This window comes from Haemaphysalis longicornis, unplaced genomic scaffold, assembly GCF_048455015.1.
Source record: "Haemaphysalis longicornis isolate Haplotype H1 unplaced genomic scaffold, Haemaphysalis longicornis Haplotype H1 scaffold_1, whole genome shotgun sequence".
In the NCBI taxonomy this organism is placed as follows: domain Eukaryota; kingdom Metazoa; phylum Arthropoda; class Arachnida; order Ixodida; family Ixodidae; genus Haemaphysalis; species Haemaphysalis longicornis.
In genome coordinates, this window is record NW_027526203.1 from 448,219,789 (window position 1) to 448,237,322 (window position 17,534).

The 17,534-nt window shown below is 50.0% G+C and overlaps 1 pseudogene; it reads left to right on the forward strand.

The window, feature by feature from the left end:
• The first annotated feature begins 1,765 nt into the window (after window positions 1–1,765).
• LOC144162325 (tubulin beta chain-like) lies at window positions 1,766–13,312 on the forward strand (annotated as a pseudogene).
• The last annotated feature ends 4,222 nt before the right edge of the window (window positions 13,313–17,534 follow it).

Consider the following 17,534-nt stretch of genomic DNA (forward strand, 5'->3'; position numbering starts at 1 on the left):
CATGATTGGCACCAATTAGTATTGCCCACTGGTTGTCAAATACGCTTATAATTGCAATTGCACGATTATTTACAATACTCTTTCTCGGGCGTATTTTCAAGCATGAGCACTGAGCTCGACAGTTCCGTGCAGCCTGTTTCGTGGGGCCTGTTTGGTGAAGACAGATTATTGAAGCCAGTCCCGAGAAGCCTGTTTTATGTCGCCTCACTCATGAAGCCTCATTCGTGAACATACTCCAAGTGGGGTAGTAGACAACGACTAATAAATATTCATTCATGCTTCTTTCGAACTATATTCCTTGCTGGGAGCCATCTATATGTTTTTTAACGTTCGTAAAAGGCAAAAATCTCGTAGGCGCTGGACATTGTACACTTCATTTCCATCCCAAATGCAGCCTCAATATATTAGGGTGGTCAGGAGGGACAGAGCGGTACAGCGCCGCGGTTGGTCCAGGCATCCTCTCACGTTGGAGCTGCCTGCGCCCCTTCACGCCGTAGCGCAACGCCCCGTTGACACCGCCGGCAGCGCTATGCGCCGTGAGGGTCGCATCCCTGGCTTCGTCTGGAGCCACTAGATAACGCCTTTATTTAGTTAAACTAGTTTCGTCGGTGCGCCTGCTGTATATTAAACTAGAATAGGGTTCCTATCTAGGTCACTACAGTACAAGCTCGTTTATCCGAAGTCGGTTAATTCGAACTTCCAGTTAATTCGAAGTGACGCCCTGGTCCCGGCTCAGCCCTGTATATTTCAATGGGGGAAACTCCCGATAATTCGAAAGCGTCGGTCTAGACGCGTTCGCATTATCAGTATAGCTCTGATCTGAAGAAATAACAACTGAAACTCGGAATCCGGCAATGATTCCGACTTCAATAGCGTAGAAAATCGGGTGATTTGGAATATGTATGCTCATGATGGCCAGCGCAAACAAAAACACGAGTGTGGACGGCACCAGACTCTGCGGCGCCAGTGACACTCAACTACACTCCCTCTGCGACTGCCCGCACTGCCCTTTCCCTCCTCTCCCCACACCCACCTACTGGAAGCAGGCCATCGGAGTTCGACCCTGGAGTCCCGATCACCCTCGTCTCCACGGCCCAACAACTCGCAGAGGCCCTCTGGACCATCGCCACCCCCTCCCCCGACCCAGCCGTTAATGAAGCCTCTCTCTCTCTCTCTCTCTCTCTCTCTCTCTCTCTCTCTCTCTCTCTCTCTCTCTCTCTCTCTCTCTCTCTCTCTCTCTCTCTCTCTCTCTCTCTCTCTCTCTCTCTCTCTCTCTCTCTCTCTCTCTCTCTCTCTCTCTCTCTCTCTCTCTCTCTCTCATGTCTTGCAACTGAAAGCTGCTGCTGCTTCTTCTTCTTCTTCTTCTTCTTTACGGTAAAGACGCATGCCCACTGAGAGGGATTGGCCAGGGCTTGAGAATGTGGAGCTCGAAACCAAAACAAATTCAACTATAATAGTCACGTGACAAAATTCGCCAATCAGCCAATCAAAGCACAGTGGCCTGCTCCGATTCGCTGTCGACGAGCGTGCTGGATCATAAAAGCAGACAAAAACCGGTCACCTCAGTTATTCTAACCCTTGGACTGGTGCTTTTTACACAGTGTTCCGTAATTAGATAAGAAATCTTCTTCTTCTCCAACCACTGATGTTTGGCCGGTTCCCTGATTGGGCAGGTGCCATACCCGAAGGAACAACAACAAAAACTGCGCGCAAGGGCTGCCCCCGAAGCCGCTTTTGTTTCCCGCGGGTTCGAAGTTCTTGAAACATGCGCGAAATCGTTCACCTCCAGGTCGGACAGTGTGGCAACCAGATCGGCGCCAAGGTAAGATTTCTCGGTTTTGTGTCGAATTTTGGGAACTCTTCGGAGTAGGTGACAGGCGCTCTGTTAGGCCTAACCGAATGCCAAATTCGCACTCGTGACCAGGTTCATTCGGCGAAGACCCGATCCTGACATGACGGCAGTGGTGCTCAGCTGCGTGCTTAGCGTGTGTTTTGTGCGCCAATTTTTCTTATTCGAATTGCTGCTATCTCTTTCTCGATAACTTCATCTACACTTTTTTTCTTCACAATAATTCCTAGTGATTCGCACGCCAATTAAGGCAACGTTTGGTTGTAGTTGGAGCCGTGACCCGACCGTGTCCCCATTCATGTTTTTTTTTTTCGGCTTTTCAGAGTAGCCAAATAAATATTCGTGTCATCTGCAATCTCATTGCCGCTTCCCCTAGCTAATCTTGCGAGCTGCCTTATCCCGCCCTCGTAGTCGTACGAAAGGCCAAAGTTTCAGAAAAACGGGCTCGGCTACTCCGCCCTGCTTGGCCCCCTCAGGTCACGCGAATTACCCATTCTTTAAAACCGGCTCCGCCTCTCCCGGGATCGTGTCTTGACGTCAGTATCATCGGCCATTGTGGCAATCCCGGTATATCGTTTTCGGGCGTCCATTTTGCCGCGCCGCGTTTGCGAATTTCGTAACGTACACATAGCACTATCACAGCGTGGCACGACTTCACACGTTCAATCAGAGCTGCCTTTCTTGGCGCGTTTTCATTTTCGTCGCCTGCTGCCAAAAAGGCGCGCGCTGCGTACGCCTGCCTGGAAACTTCGAAAAAGTATCGCAATTGATTTGCCTCTTAAGGTTGGCGTTGGCCAATAGGCGTTCAGGGCTCTCTTTTGAATTGTTTTCTCGCCTACTTCGGGCGCCCGCTTCTCGACTTGGCAGTGGCCGCGCTATTATTTTAATTCTGAATGCCAACTGTGGACTTGGTAGCCTTTCCACACAACATACCGCTTATATTACCCAGGAAAGATTACTTTCTGGCATTGCACTTGTGCACAATAGTGAAGCTGACCTGCTAGGGACTCAGTGTATAGCATAGCTGTTTACGCATTAAACCGGCAATTTTCACTTTGGAAGTTTCTGCTGGCATTTTCAACCAGATTATACCTCACGTACCCTTGTTTCTAGGCTGTGAGGTTCCAACCTTGTTGCTCAGAATTTAGCCGCGCTTTATCGCGTAACTGACGCTGTTGATAAAGCTACACGCCAGCTTGTCGCTTTTATCCGATGAATTAGCTCAGTGTCGAGGCATGCAAGCCTTTTGGAGATAATTCATGCCGGCTAAATGCGATTGCTGTAGAGAAGCCGTGGCGGCCTTGCCACCAAAAGTGAAGCCGTTTAGCTATAGTAAAGTGTGGGAATCGTGCATCAACCGTCAGAATCAGAATCAGAAATCTTTATTCCATGAAGAAAATCAGATACAAAAATTCGTAGAAAGTCATCTGGATCCATAGCCGACACGGCTAGTAATGGATCCATAACATAATATACACGAAAAACAATCCAACACAATAATACAAAGATAAATTACAGTGCGCACGAGAAAAATATATTGTGCAAATTTAACACGGTGAAGCATAAAGCTCAGACATGAAGCATTCTTTAACGAATGTGTGCTATGCCTGTTTTGTTTTAATTCGACAGGTATATTATTTAATAGTTTGGCTCCCAAGAAGGAAATGGTGCGGCGACCATATACATTGTGTATTTTTGGTAAATTTCAGTTCCATTGGTGGGCGTGTCTGGTATGTAATTTCGGTTGTATGAAATTGAATGACCGGTTAGGTGTTTTTAGCATTTTTTGGGTTAATAATGTTGTCTTGAAGCCTCTTGCTACAATAAATGGCATGATTTTAAGTTTACCATGTTTGCGTTTATCGATCTAAATTCGCCTCGCCCCCTCATATATAGGACCACGGGTATAATATCACGTGTTTCCAACAAATTTGTCTTCCGAAGGCCTAGAGCTCCGTTTAGCTTTACTTTCCGCTTTTTTCCACCTAAATTTAGCTGTTTCGCCGGGGTCACGACATAGCTCGGAGTCGGCTGCATCAATTTACCGTGAGCGTAGCGGGATATTTTACGGCAAAAGGTCGCTGTCGGCGTTAGACGCCCACCTCGCTGTCGGGAACCGGCGTTCTTTATTCAGCGAGGGAAGCTAACGGACCTATTTTACACCCCTAATGTTCCAAGCGGGAGACAGATAGCTCACGAAGTGGTGGTATCTTCGCGCGCGCATTTTTTTCTTTCGCACAATCACTGGCAACACGCCCTCTTTAAGAATTGGCGTAAGGCCTCTGGCGCACGTGGTACGGTGGACAGCACTAGATCTTTGTTGTGGCTTTTTCAAGCGGCGGCTAAGCAACCACGGATAAAATTTCCCTGGTACTCTCTTGTGGCCCTTGCCATAAGCGGTTTTATATGCGTAATGTCTGCTCATCCCCGAGTCTTCTCGCCTACTGCACATGCAAGTGGCTTGCCTTTTTCTTGCTTTCTTAAAAGACCATTGGCTTTGCAGCTTGCACGTGTGCTTGCGAAATGACCCTGATTTGATTTCAGGCTTGCCGGAACAACTTATCATAAGACTGCGCTCTTGAGCTCGTTATTCAGGTAGTGCAGTTTGAACAATATTGTCGTCTGTATAGCTGGTGCTTGTAAATCGCTTCCTGAATGGCCTCTGATGCCACTGGGAAATGGCGAGAAATGGCAGTCAGGCAGCTGTTTAGCATCTTGACGCACTTGCGCTGGCTTCTGGAGCTGATGGGTATGAGGCGGATAGAGCTGTTCTCCAGCGGCTTCCAGATTCGTGCAGTGCTCACATGGGTTTGAGGTGGTTGATATATGTATGAAATCAGACGCCTTACCTGGCTTGTTTCCTGAAAAGCGTACTGCCTGGACACACTTCACAATGCGGGATGTTTGCCATGCTCTTTTTTTTTTTCTTATTCATTGCATAAGTTTACTCGGCTTTCTTTTAGACCCCCCCCCCCCCCTCTTTTCCACATCTTGCAATCTGTTGCGCAAATTTAGCCGCCTTCACGCTTCTGTGCACACTTTAATCTCTTTTCCCGCTTGTCTCCTTCCGTGCAGCTCTGGGAGGTAATCTCGGACGCGCATGGCATCGCCCCCAATGGCAGATACTACGGAGGCTCATACTTACAGCGTGAACGTATAAACGTCTACTACAATGAGGCCTCCGGTGAGGACTTATGCCTTCTGCGCTGTCCTTTTGTGCAGTGTGTCACGTACCCCTATAGATGAGTTCCACATGCTCGACTTACCTAGTATAATACACGCTGCTCCCCAAAGTTGAGAAATAAAACGTACACAGTTATGTCATCGTTATGATTGTAAAGGCCCAACCTACTTTGCTCCTGTTCGTGCTGTAGTTGCCGTCAGGATTACATACGTCAACTCGCTGCGACCGCGTCGTGCGGAGCTGAGTGTGTTTCTGCTGCAGCACGAGCCCCATGTCGTGGCTCTACAGGAGAGCTATGTGCAAGTGGGAAGGGACGGCTCGGGGGGATTCGCCTGCCGGGCAACACCGGCTATAACAGCCCCACGGCGTGTGACAGTGCCCGATGCTCGGGGGTGGTGTGTGGCGACCTGTCCCACACCCCAGAAACCTCGCGTGCCTCACTCTTTGTGCGGAACGATGTGCAGCACGCAGAGCTGGATACCAGCGCAGTGACGACAGTGGTGCAGGAGTGCGCGGCAGGGACATTGCGGCTCAGTGCGGGTGGTGCAAACATTACAGTGTGCAGTGTGTACGTGCGCCCCGGACAGCCCTGGGACGCGTGCCTCCTGGATCTGCTGGTGTCCCTGCGCGGAGCCCGCCATCTTATCTTTGGTGACTGCAACGCACACCACACTGCGTAAGGAGATGGCCGGATGGACACTCGCGTAGAGCATCTGTGGGACGCCATGCTGCGCCTCAACTTGTATGCGCTAAACACTGGTCAGAGCACCTTCCACCGTGGCAATTGCGCAGCCACTGCCATTGATCTCAGTTGAGGTCACCTGGAGGAGGGAGCCCAGCACGTGGGGCTCCGACCATTACCCGTTGCACATCGCACCACCCGACCGGACAGCCAAGCGAACCGCACTGCACCACGTCACCCACTGGGACCGGTTCCGGCGCTGCCTCGCCGAGCAGGACCTGGCGGAAGGAGCCGAACTGTTCCGCGGCCTGGTTTGCTGCGCCAGGCAAGCCACGAAGAGCTGCACAGTAGCCGAGGGGGCCACCACGCCGGACCTGAACTTCCTACCGCCGCACCCGGCGGAACCACGGCTCACTGCTGCTGTTTCTGGGATGGGGGAGGTGCATCACCCCCTTAACAACGCCCCCATCACGGAGGCTTAGGTCCGCAGTGCCCTCCGCAGCTGCAAGCATAAGTCGGCGCCAGGAGCGGACGGCCTCCCGTACCAGATGATGCGCAGTCTGGATGAGGCGGGGTTCGGCCGGCTCCTGAACGCCTACAACGTTATATGGGACACGGGCCGGTTGTCACCTGAGTGGCTGCTAGCCATCTTGCGGTCCATCCAAAATCCAGGCAAGGGCCTCGTGGCAGTCACGGCGTACCGGCCCGTGGCCCTCACAACTTGAGGCTGCAAGTTGCTCGAACGGGGGGCCCTGCGGAGGATGGAGGCCATCGCAGCGGAGGAAGAGGCCATCCCCGAGCAGCTAACGGGTTTCCGGAGGCACCGAGGAGCTCCCGACTCCATCTCCGACGTCGTGGAGGCCCTCGAATACGCCAGGGCCTCCAAACAGGTGGCGGCCCTGGTGCTGCTGGACTCGAAGGGCGCCTTCGACAACCTGCAGCGTCGCGCCATCTCCCTGGCCATGGAGAAGGCTGGCATTGCGGGCAAGCTGCGCGGGGCTTCGTCGAGGCGTTCCTGACGGGCCGCACGGTGCAGGTGCAGGTGGGGGACGCCCTCTCTCCCCCCCCGACGGTGGACGTGGGCACCCTGCAGGGCTCCGTCGATCAGCCCCTTCCTCTTCAACCTGGTGATGGCAGCCCTGTCAGGCTGCCTGCCCAGAGGAGGGGGCCACTGAGTGTACACTTCGGTGTACGCCGACGACATCGCCCTGTGGGTGCTCACGCCCAAGGCACAGGGCAGAGCCATAGTGCGGCAACTGCAGGCGGCCATGGATGCAGTCCGGGCCAAGCTGGCGGGCGTCGGCCTACGGCTATCGGTGACCACCATGCTGGTGCATCCGGACGCCGCCGCCCGTGGATGGACCCGGCGCCTGACCATCGATGGCGAGGAGCTCCAGTGGAGGACCAGGGTGCACTACCTGGGGCTCACCCTGGACCACCGGCTAAACTTCCGACAGGCAGCCAAAGAGCTCCGAGCCAGGGGGCAGCTAGCTATTACGGCAGTGCACAATATGGTGGCCCGGGACAGTGGCTGTTCACAGCGGACGGCTCTCCGGCTGTACAGCGCCTCGGGTGTGGGTCTCCTCATGTATGCGCTGCTGCTGGTGAGTCTGCGGAAGCTCCACAGCGCACTCCGCTTCAACACCATGTAGCCGCCCAGGTTGCAGTGGAGTGCTGCTGCTTGTGCAGCTTTTCTGCGCGTGTGTGTGCGTGCGTGCGCGCGTATACGGGTGTGGGTGTCTTTTCTGCTAGACCATTGTGTTCCGTACCTTGATGTGATTGATTGATTGTGGGGTGTAACGCGCCGACGGCTTTAACGCGCCGACGCAACGCAGGCGATGAGGTGCGCCGTAGTGGAGGGCTCCGGATTAATTTTGACCACCCGGGGATCTCTAACGTGCGCCGAAATCTCGTACACACGGGCGTTTTTGCTTTTCGCCTCCATCAGAAAGGCGTGTTGCATTTTATGCGCGGGACATTGGGGCAAGAATGAAAATAAAGAAGAGGACGATTCAGGGGTTGACAGAAAGGAAGAGAAGGAAGGCGAGCAGCGTTCGGACGCCATGTTTGTAGGAGATTAAGCAATTCAGTCTGATGTAAATAGAGATTTTCTTTCTGTATGGTGGCTTCGGACTCCTTTCTTCATCAAAGCGGCCGCCGCGGCCGGGAATCGAACCCGTGACCTCGTGCTCAGCAGCGACCTTGATGTGTATTGTATATGTGTAGTGTTTCTATGTAGTCGTACTTTGCACAATTGTTTAACTCATGTGTGTATATGTATTCGTGCTTTGCACAATTGTTTAACTCCTCGTTTTTCTTTATTTTCTTTTTTTCCCCTATGTGTTTTATATATGTCCCTTATTAATCTTGCCTATGTGTTTTATATATGTTCCATGTTAACTTTCCTCTACCCTACCCCCTATTCCTATGTACTCTTTCCTCCCCATCCCCCCTCCTCTACACCAGCAAGCGTTCCGGTGTCCGCCCCCAGGCGAGACAATTTACGCCTGCTGGTGGGCCTTCCTCTCTTCCTAAGAACAATACATACATACATACATACATACATACATACATACATACATGCATGCATACATGCATACATGGATACGTACATACAAACAAACAAACAAAAAGTTCCCGCGTTTTTGCAGCCGCCCCTTTCCATAGGGGCGATTTCCCGTGCAAGCCGGGTGAGCTTCCCAACTTCAAAGCGTTGTAGTCCCACACAAGGGCCGAGCGCCAGGCCGGCGAGTCGCTTGTACCTATTTTACCGGTAGGTGCCCGGCGCCACCAAGGAACACGAATTCACATGGTGCCTTCCACAGCCACGATGGACTCTCAACTCGCAACCGCCTGTGGCAGGACATGCCGCCAGACTCTTTCACCCCCGGCAAAGGCGCAACGCCGGGCATGATGGCCGGGGGCCCCGCCAGATGGACAAGGGTCAGGAGCTCCTCGATAGGGTAGAGGCAGCTTTCCAGACGTGGATTCCCCTTTCAAGGGTCCGCACTCGACCAGGGACGCCTGTACCCATTAAAGTAACCGGTGGGTGCCCTGCGGCACCAGGATTCGAACCCAGTACCTTCCGCATACGAGGCGAGTGCTGTACCTCTGAGCCACCGCTGCATGCATACATACATACATACATACATTTCTGCTGTCCACGCCGACCCACAGTGACCTGAACCACCTTGATTGATTGTACGATTTAACGCGCCGACGCAACGCAGGCGATGAGGCGCGCCGTAGTGGAGGGCTCCGGATTAATTTTGACCACCTGGGGATCTTTAACGTGCGCCGAAATCTCGCACACACGGGCGTTTTTGCTTTTCGCCTCCATTAGAAAAGCGGCCGCCGCGGCCGGGAATCGAACCCGCGACCTTGTGCTCAGCAGCGCACTTAGCCACTGAGCCACCGCGGCGGGAGACCTGAACCACCTTGTCTCGGCCACTGCAGTCGGGGGTCACCACCTGAGGCAGGAGGTTTGGTTTCCTACTCGTTCCTTTTCATGAATCACTTAATTAGAGCAGATTATTGAACTTTTCTAATGCCAGCAAGCAGATTCCACGATAGAATGAACGTGCATGTACAGGCGCTTTCTTTTTTTTTCTCATCATTTTATGAGTTGTGCGAAATCCAGGCAGTAGCCCAAAAAAGCACTCTGTTTTCCTCTAGTGTACGGACTTCGCGAATTAAAAAATTGCAAAGGTGGCGCGGGTGATGCGCGGTTTACGGCGGCTGCAGTTTTTATCAACTTTGGGACTTTGCACACGGCAAGGTGTAATTGTTACGATAAAAAATTGTTTGAAAACAACAATTACATCAAAATGACAAACAAATCAAGATATACTTTGCGTTCTGCCATGAATAAAAAAGTTTGCAAAAAATACGTGAAATCATACTAGACGCTAGATTGTCGCTCACTTTGACGCCTCCTGTCTCCGTATCTGCAATAGCGACCAACTTGTAAGGGATAGGTAATGTCCAGCAGATATTTCTTATTATATCTGTAAAATATCGCTTGTCTAGAAAAATATGAATATACGCGAAAAAAAAAAAAAAGATTTGACTCCTCTGCTTTTTCTAAGAATGCGTTAAAAATCAAAATAAAAAAAGAAACGATCTCCATTTTCCTCAAAATTGGGGAAACGACACTCCTTAAAAGGGCCAACAACGCTGCTGAAAAACATGGTGCATTGTTTTGTTCGAACCGAAGTTATGAGCGGCTGAACTCACGTGTTCGAGACGCGTCTCCGTGCCGTGTGCTCCGCTACTGCCACGGCTTTTGTGGCTTCGCGCTTTGATAAAAAAAAAAAAAAAAGTGCCTGTTTGCATTCTGCCGCCACACCAGGGAATTTTCAACATTTTGGGTTCTTTTAAAAGAGAAATCCGCTTTGCTATTTTTTTAATTGGCAATGTTTCACTCAATGAGCACTGCTACGCCTGTGGCGAGGACCCTATAGAAAGCGCGCTTTTGCGGGCGTCACTTTTATTTTCGCAAAACTAAAGAGCAGGGTAACAAAACAAAGAGTTTCTTTTTTGGTGTGTCGACTGCCATAACTGATCCCGTTCTGGGCGGGTGCAACAGAGGAGATGCATTGACCTCCTATAGTAACTATAGTAATGGTATAGTAACTATAGTAATGGTAGCGAAAAAGTCACTACCTCTCCTCGGCGGGCGCATTTCTGCAGCCGACGCATTTTTGGGTGCGCTCTAACAAAATGAAATCTTCCTTCGCAGAGGATGCAGATATACCGACCTTGAAATAAGCAATAAGACAGCGAGCATCTGCGAAGGGAGGGGCTCTGACGCGCCCAACCTGGGGGACGCCGCGAGCGTGTGAACTTATCGTGAGGCTATAGGTAAAGAGTCCGTCGTAATAAAGCGCTTAACAGATTGAGATGTCTCAAATCTGTTTCGCAGTCTTTATAAAGCAGTCCTACATGTCTATTCTTCGGTTACGTATCACAGCAGCAACGGGGACCTTTCATTTGCTCCTTGTATACAAGAAATTTGGTGTGCTGTCTTTGTCGTGTGTGTACGTCCAAGTTGTGACGGGAATGTTATAAGTGTTTCACCTTACTTTTATGGTTGTGATCATGTCTTCTGAGAGGCTTAAGTAGGAAAGAAATGCTTTGGATCTCAGTCACGTTACCCTAAAAAACTACCAGGCGTCCGCATTATTTCTCTTTAATAAATGCGTTCGTACTGCAACCGGAACTCTGTTATAATTAAATTACTCCACTGGCTTTTGCATATATGCATATAGGCGTGTCCAGGTAAATGTCGATGTTTTTCCGACATCGAAACCAACTGTTCGTTAATTTTAACATTTAAAGATATGCCCCATTTTTAAACAAGCGCCCCCTTTTTAACAAGTTGGAGGCACGGGGTCAATTACGGCAGTCGGCACATCAACAAAACTCTTTGTTTTGTTACCCTGCTCTTTGTTTTTGCTAAAACAAAAGCGACGCCCGCAAAGGCGCGCTTTTTGTCGGGTCCTAGCCACAGGCGTAGCTGTGCTAGCACTCGTTGAGTGAAACATTGCCGATAAAAAATTAACAACGCGGATTTCCATTTTAGAAACACACAAAATGTTGATAATTCCCCTGTGCGACTGCAGAATGCCAACACACACATTTTTTTTTATCAAAGGAGCCACAAAAGCCGTGGCAGTAGCGAAGCACACGGGAGACGCGTCTTGAACGTGTGAGTTCAGCCCTTTATGACTTCGTTACGAACAAAATAATGCAACATGATTTTTAGCAGTGTATTGGCCCTTTTAAGGATTGTCGTTTCCTCAATTTTGTAGAAAATACAGATCTTTTTTTTTATTTTTAAAGTTACGCATTCGTACAAAAAGCAGAGCAGTCAATCTTTTTATCTTACGTATATTTATGATTTTTCTAGACAAGCGATATTTTACAGATATAATAAGAAATATGTGGCCGACATTGCTTATCACTTACAAGTTGGCCGCTATTGCAGATACGGAGATATGGGCGTCAAAGTGAGCGACAATCTAGCATCTGCTCTGATTTCACGATTTTTTTGCTAACTTTCTTATTCATGGCAGAACATAAAGTCTATCTTAATCTGTTTGTAATTTTGGTGTAGTTTTTATATTCGAAGAAATTTTTGTCGTAACAATTGCACCTTGCCGTGTGCAAAGCCCCCAAGTAGGAAAAAACTGCAACCGCCGGAAACCGCGCGTCCCCCACGCCACCTTTGCAATTGTTTTGTTCGCGAAGTACGCACCCTAGAGGAAAACACATTGCACTTTTGGGCTACTCCCTGGCCTTCACCGAACTCATTAACATATGAGAAAAAAAAATGCGCGTGGACACGCATGTTCGATCTCTCCTGGATTTAACTAGCCTTTCCTAGCTGTCTGCTTGTAATTATGTTTAAAACTGCTGCATTACAAGTTTTGAACGTCTCAATTTTTTACTTCTTCCCCTTCTAACCCCCGCAGGTTCCCCGGCCAGTCGAACGCTGACCTGCGCAAGCTGGCGATGAACATGGTCCCCTTCCCGCGTTTGCACTTCTTCATGCCCGCCTTTTCCCCACTGACCGCCAGGGGCACGCAGCAGTAGTGAGCCTTGTCGGATCCCGAGCTGACCCAGCAGATGTTTGACGCCAAGACATGATGGCTCCGTGCGACCCCCGGCAGGACCGGTAGCGGCCATCTTTTGCGGCCGCATGTTCATGCGAGAGGTGGATGAGGAGATGGTCAACGTGCAGACCAGGAACCCATCGTACTTCGCGGAATGGATCCCCAACAATGTCAAGACAGAAGTCTGCGACATTCCACCTCGTGGTCTCAATACGTCTACTACTGTCACCGTCAACAGCACCGCCACTCAAGAGCTCTTCAAGCCCATCTCGGAACAGTTCAGCGGTATGTGGCGGCTTCCTTGGACTGGTCTGTTAACTCAACGTGCCTCAAGGGTAGCGCACACATTTGCCATTTGGGCACGTCTGCACCCAGCTTGTGCACACTGTTTGCAAAACTGGTTCTGCGCAGAGCCTGCCCACGTTCACGTCGCCTATAGGCTTCACGCGTACCAGCTAGAACCTTCTGATCATAGTTGAATGAAAGCAAATTTCTGGCACGTAATTAGTCCTGCAGACGCGCTCCTCTGATTGCTTATCATCAGTGTTTGTCTCAGTTTCAGTATGGTGTACTCTCTGTAAAAGACAGCGCTGATTCGATGTTTCCCAAGAGGAGACATCAGTTCCATTCACGCGGGAAATATTGGTCAGCCTGCGCCAGAGATAATCTGAACCAAAAGGTGTGCAATGTGATGTGCAAAGTGATGTGTTCCGTATTACTCGGTGCACGTGACCGGCCTAGCTCGGTTATCTTGTGACCCCTCATTTCTCGTTGTGTGTGTGTGTGTGTGTGTTTTTTTTTTTCTATCTGCGCAGCCATGTTCAGACGGAAAGCTGTCCTCCACTGGTGCACCGGGGAAGGCATGGACAAGATAAGAGTTTACACCGAGGCAGAATCACTCCGAGTACCAGCAGCACCAGGAGACTACGGCCGACAAAGAGGGGGAGTTCGATGAGTCCGATGGAGGCGATGAGGCCTGAATGCAACTCTTTTCACTTTAACCCATGTTTTCGTTTGCCTCTTCTCCCCTGTGTGTTTGTTTATGTACAACTTTTATTCCAATTCCCTGCTCCAGTGCCAGTTCGCATTTACTAAAAGTTTTAAAGTTTCGTTCTGCCTGTTTTCTTTCACTGCCTACCCACCCCCTATATTTGGCCATAAATTTTGTTCCACCACGTCACGTTGTTTGTTGCAATGGGAATCGGCACATGACCATTGCCATTGATGGTAATGAACTGCAATAGTCATAAATATAATTTCAGGGAAAGCCTTTCTACAACCATTTTCCGTGCGGACACCTTCATCTGTTTGCGGAAGTGTTAGTGGGAAGCGCAGACTGCAGCTTTCAACAAAATAAGTTGCTTCCTCGCCTATTGATAAGACCATTATAATGGTATCCGAGCGCTGTCTGCTAATGGTGGCACTTTCGTATACTGTGCATATAAATCGCCGATTACACGTGTGACGTTTTCTACCGCTAAGAGATTCATGAATTGCTGAGCCGAAATCAAAGAACGCAGCCAATGTACGAGTCCAGTAAGAAACAGGCGCAAAATAGTATTTTTTATATGCGAAGCATCTCATGCTCGCGGGGCTGTGTCTCTCCCTCCCTCGTTGTCGTTGTCCGCCGTCCGCACTCTACTGCGCATGCGCGTCTCTTCAGCCCCGTCAGCGGTTGGGCTGACGTCATCGCAGTCCACTATAAAAAGAAATAGTTAGGCGGCACCCGGTTACGATCCCACGACTCTCTGGCCGCAACGGGAGGTACGTGGCGCTCTTCCCACTGCGCTACAAACCGAGACGGGAGCACGTGCTACGAACGCGCCTTATGTCCTTCACTCATTCAAACTACGTCAAGAAGCTACTGATACAACGAAGGCACGCGAAGCTGAACGTCAACGGAAATGACGAACTGAAAACTAATGGGAACTTCAGTCGACCCCAGGCTGCTTCGCATACTACTCAGGGTTCCCCGACGGGAAGATGGTGTAATTGTTTTTTCTTTCTCGGAAACAGGTTTCACACCACGGCATGTAGTACGCTTCACGTGGGCTGTACAAATGTGCGCCATATATCTATGTCCCGCTGGCGCGCTATTTTGTTTCTTGAGGTTTAGAAATCTTGGACACTCTTGGTGTTCACACGAGGAAGCCTTGCAACGGAGACATCCAAGCGACTTCCTCACGTCACCTCATGTGTACTAAAGCTCGGCCCACACCTTCACTCACGCGGAGGATGTGACTTCAGGATACCAGTGTGTGCAGACCATGTTGGTCGCTAATCTAGACACCAGAGCAGAGCTGTCGTAGCACCGGTAATTCTAGGTCGGTGGATGTTTCTTCTAAAGCTTCTCCATACGGCTTTCGTCCGCCGCCCGAAAAGCGGTCGTGGGCGTAATTCAGGCGATACAGGGGCTTCAGTTTTTGCCTCGGGTAGAAAACGGCGCGTGCCGCTCTCCGAATTGGGAGGGGCCTTCGGAGCAGCCGGTTGGGCTGCGTCCAGCTAGGGTTTAGCACCGCGGGTGGATATTTCATAGCCGCTTGCATAAGAGGCGCGGATGGCGATTTATAGGGCAATTCTACCCTAAATTATCGCTCCTATACACACCATATGTACAACTTTGTTTGCGCCTTGAGATGTTTTTAACGAGCGGTGACTTAAACTGACGCTGGAGCTACCTGCATCACTTCACAGCCGTAGCAAACGCCACGTTGTGGCTAACGGTCACGCCGCGCAAGCATCCGCTTGTGGCGTCCGCACCATCATCATTGAGCCTGTTGTGTGCTCGGCGCGTTTCCGCGTCCAGCATAATAAGGAGCAATAAAAATAGAATGCATATATCTTTAGTCGCTGCTAGTTTACAGGCAGTCCAACGACACCACGCGGCCTCCGCCCCTAAGGCTCGTACTATTTCCAGATCGCAAACTAATTCTCAGCAGCGAGCCGTACAAAAACCTTGACGCAGAGGTCATGTGGTGCGAGCGAGCCCCACGGCGGGTTGCTTCGCCGCATGAATCCCCCTTAACACTGAGGTGAGTGATTGAGTGAAAAAGCTTAGTCACCACTGAAAAGTGACGGAACATCCTGGGAGCGGCAGCGCCCCCTCCCCACGGTCAGGAACCTGTGGGCCCTGGCGGCGTCCTCCGCCAACTAGATGACTGCTTCCTGAACTTGTAACTGTTAGTTGACCAGCGCGGCCTCCCATTGCTCAAGACATGTGAAGTGCATCCCTACGTCAGGGCGTTGGGCTCGCATTCCAACAGTTGCATAGTTTCTCTTTCTTTTCCGCAGGCCACGCATACCCCATCATCATTTTGTGAATACTTCCCCATAGAGCTCTTAGTTCGCAAGCAACCTTCTCTAGCCTCAAAAGGCAAAGCACTGCCCTGGGAATTATCGTAGAAATTTTCCTTTCTGATGTTCAATTTCTCAGCCCTGTACATCTCTAATGACGTTTTAGCTTCCATCTTTTCTCTCCATTTATTCGTTTCTATCTACCTTGCCTCTTTTTTGGTTACCTTGACTGTCTTGGATTCTCCACTGTTCTTTCTGTATTTCATCGCTAGCCTTCTAGTCTTCCTTAACCACTGTGTGTCCACGCTTTTCAAGTATAGGTACCTAAAAACCTTAGCTGCCACCTACGTTGATCCATTGCTCTCAACCTCATCTCAAAACATATTTTACTCTGCGCTTCTCTAACTTCAAACGACGCTCAGCCCATATCTCCCTGCACTGCTTCGTTAGTTGTTTTTCCATGAGCGCCTAAGGCCAAACGGCCTACTTTTCTTCGGTTAAGGCCTGATAGAATGTCTGATTTTAAGCAGAGTACAGCATTCGCAAATGTGATACCCCGGAACCATTACTCCTTTCTACATTCCTCTCACTACTTCATATTAGTTATACCCCCACAGAGCTCCATGTTTCATTAGAGCTGCGTTTCGCTTTCCCTCACCCTTAAGTTGCTCATCGTGAGTTCTTAACTAGTCATCCCCTTTGTTTATCCACACTCCCAAATATTTATATTCCTTCCCTCTGGGTAATTCGCCTTGCTGGATAGACACTGCGTCAGTGGTAGCGTCATTGAAAACCATTATTCCCGATTTTTCTGCGCTAAAATTTAACCCGAGAACGATGGCTTCCTGGCTGGTAATATTTAAGAGCCGTTGCATATCGGTCTGGTTATCATCTAAAAGAACAATGTCGTCTGCGTATAACGTTCCCGGAATACGCTGTTGTACCACTTCACCTTGCAGCATATGCGTTAGGTTGAACCCTACTTGGCTTTCTTCCAGTTTCTTTTCTAACCCTGCCATGTAAAGCATAAACAGTATTGGTCTCAAAGGGCATCCCTGTTTCAGACCCCGATGGGTGTTGACCTGCTGGGCACATTTCTGTCCTTCCCATGTAAGGTGCACTCTATTGTCTTTATAGATTGCTATAAGGAGGTGTATTAACTCTTGATCTAATCCCTTGAGTTTCAGCATTCTGCACAGCAGTTCTCTGTTTACGTTGTCATATGCCCCTTTAATGTCCAAGAACGTAATCCATAATGGTGTAATCTGCACTTTCGCAATTTCAGTGCATTGCATTATCACGAACAAATTATCATCCAATCTCCTGTCTTGTCTAAATCCATTCTGCAGTTCCCCAAGGATTTCATTTTCTTCCATCCATGCTTGGATTTCTGATTTTATCACCTGTATTACGAATCTATACACCACTGACCTTACTGTGAGTGGTCTGTATGAATCAATACTGGCTTTGTTGCCCCTGCCTTTATATATTAAATTTATCCTACTTTCTAGCCAGTCCTCCGGTATTTGTTTGGTTTGGCGAGCCTGCGCCCCCCCCCCCCCCCCCCCCCCGCCTCCGAAGTGGCAAGTCGGACTCCCCGTCCGAAGTGGCGAGTCTGTGGCAAAGGCGTCCCGGTAGCAGAATCCTAGGGCTGCCTCGTGTGCCCATTTCGTTTCCCGGTAGGGACGAAAGCGTCGGCGTCCTTATCAGTCCAGCGTGGAGTTGAAGGGTATGCGGGCCTTGACGCAAGATCTTGGACGTGATGGAGATGACCCTTCGTCGTGCGAAGTTGGGCAGGGCTGCCTGGGAGTCCGGAAGGATGATCATGGCATGCGTCGATCACCGTCAAGGCGAGAGCTAAATCCGCTTGCTCGCCGATTTCGGGGCATGGTGATTGTGTCGCCCTGT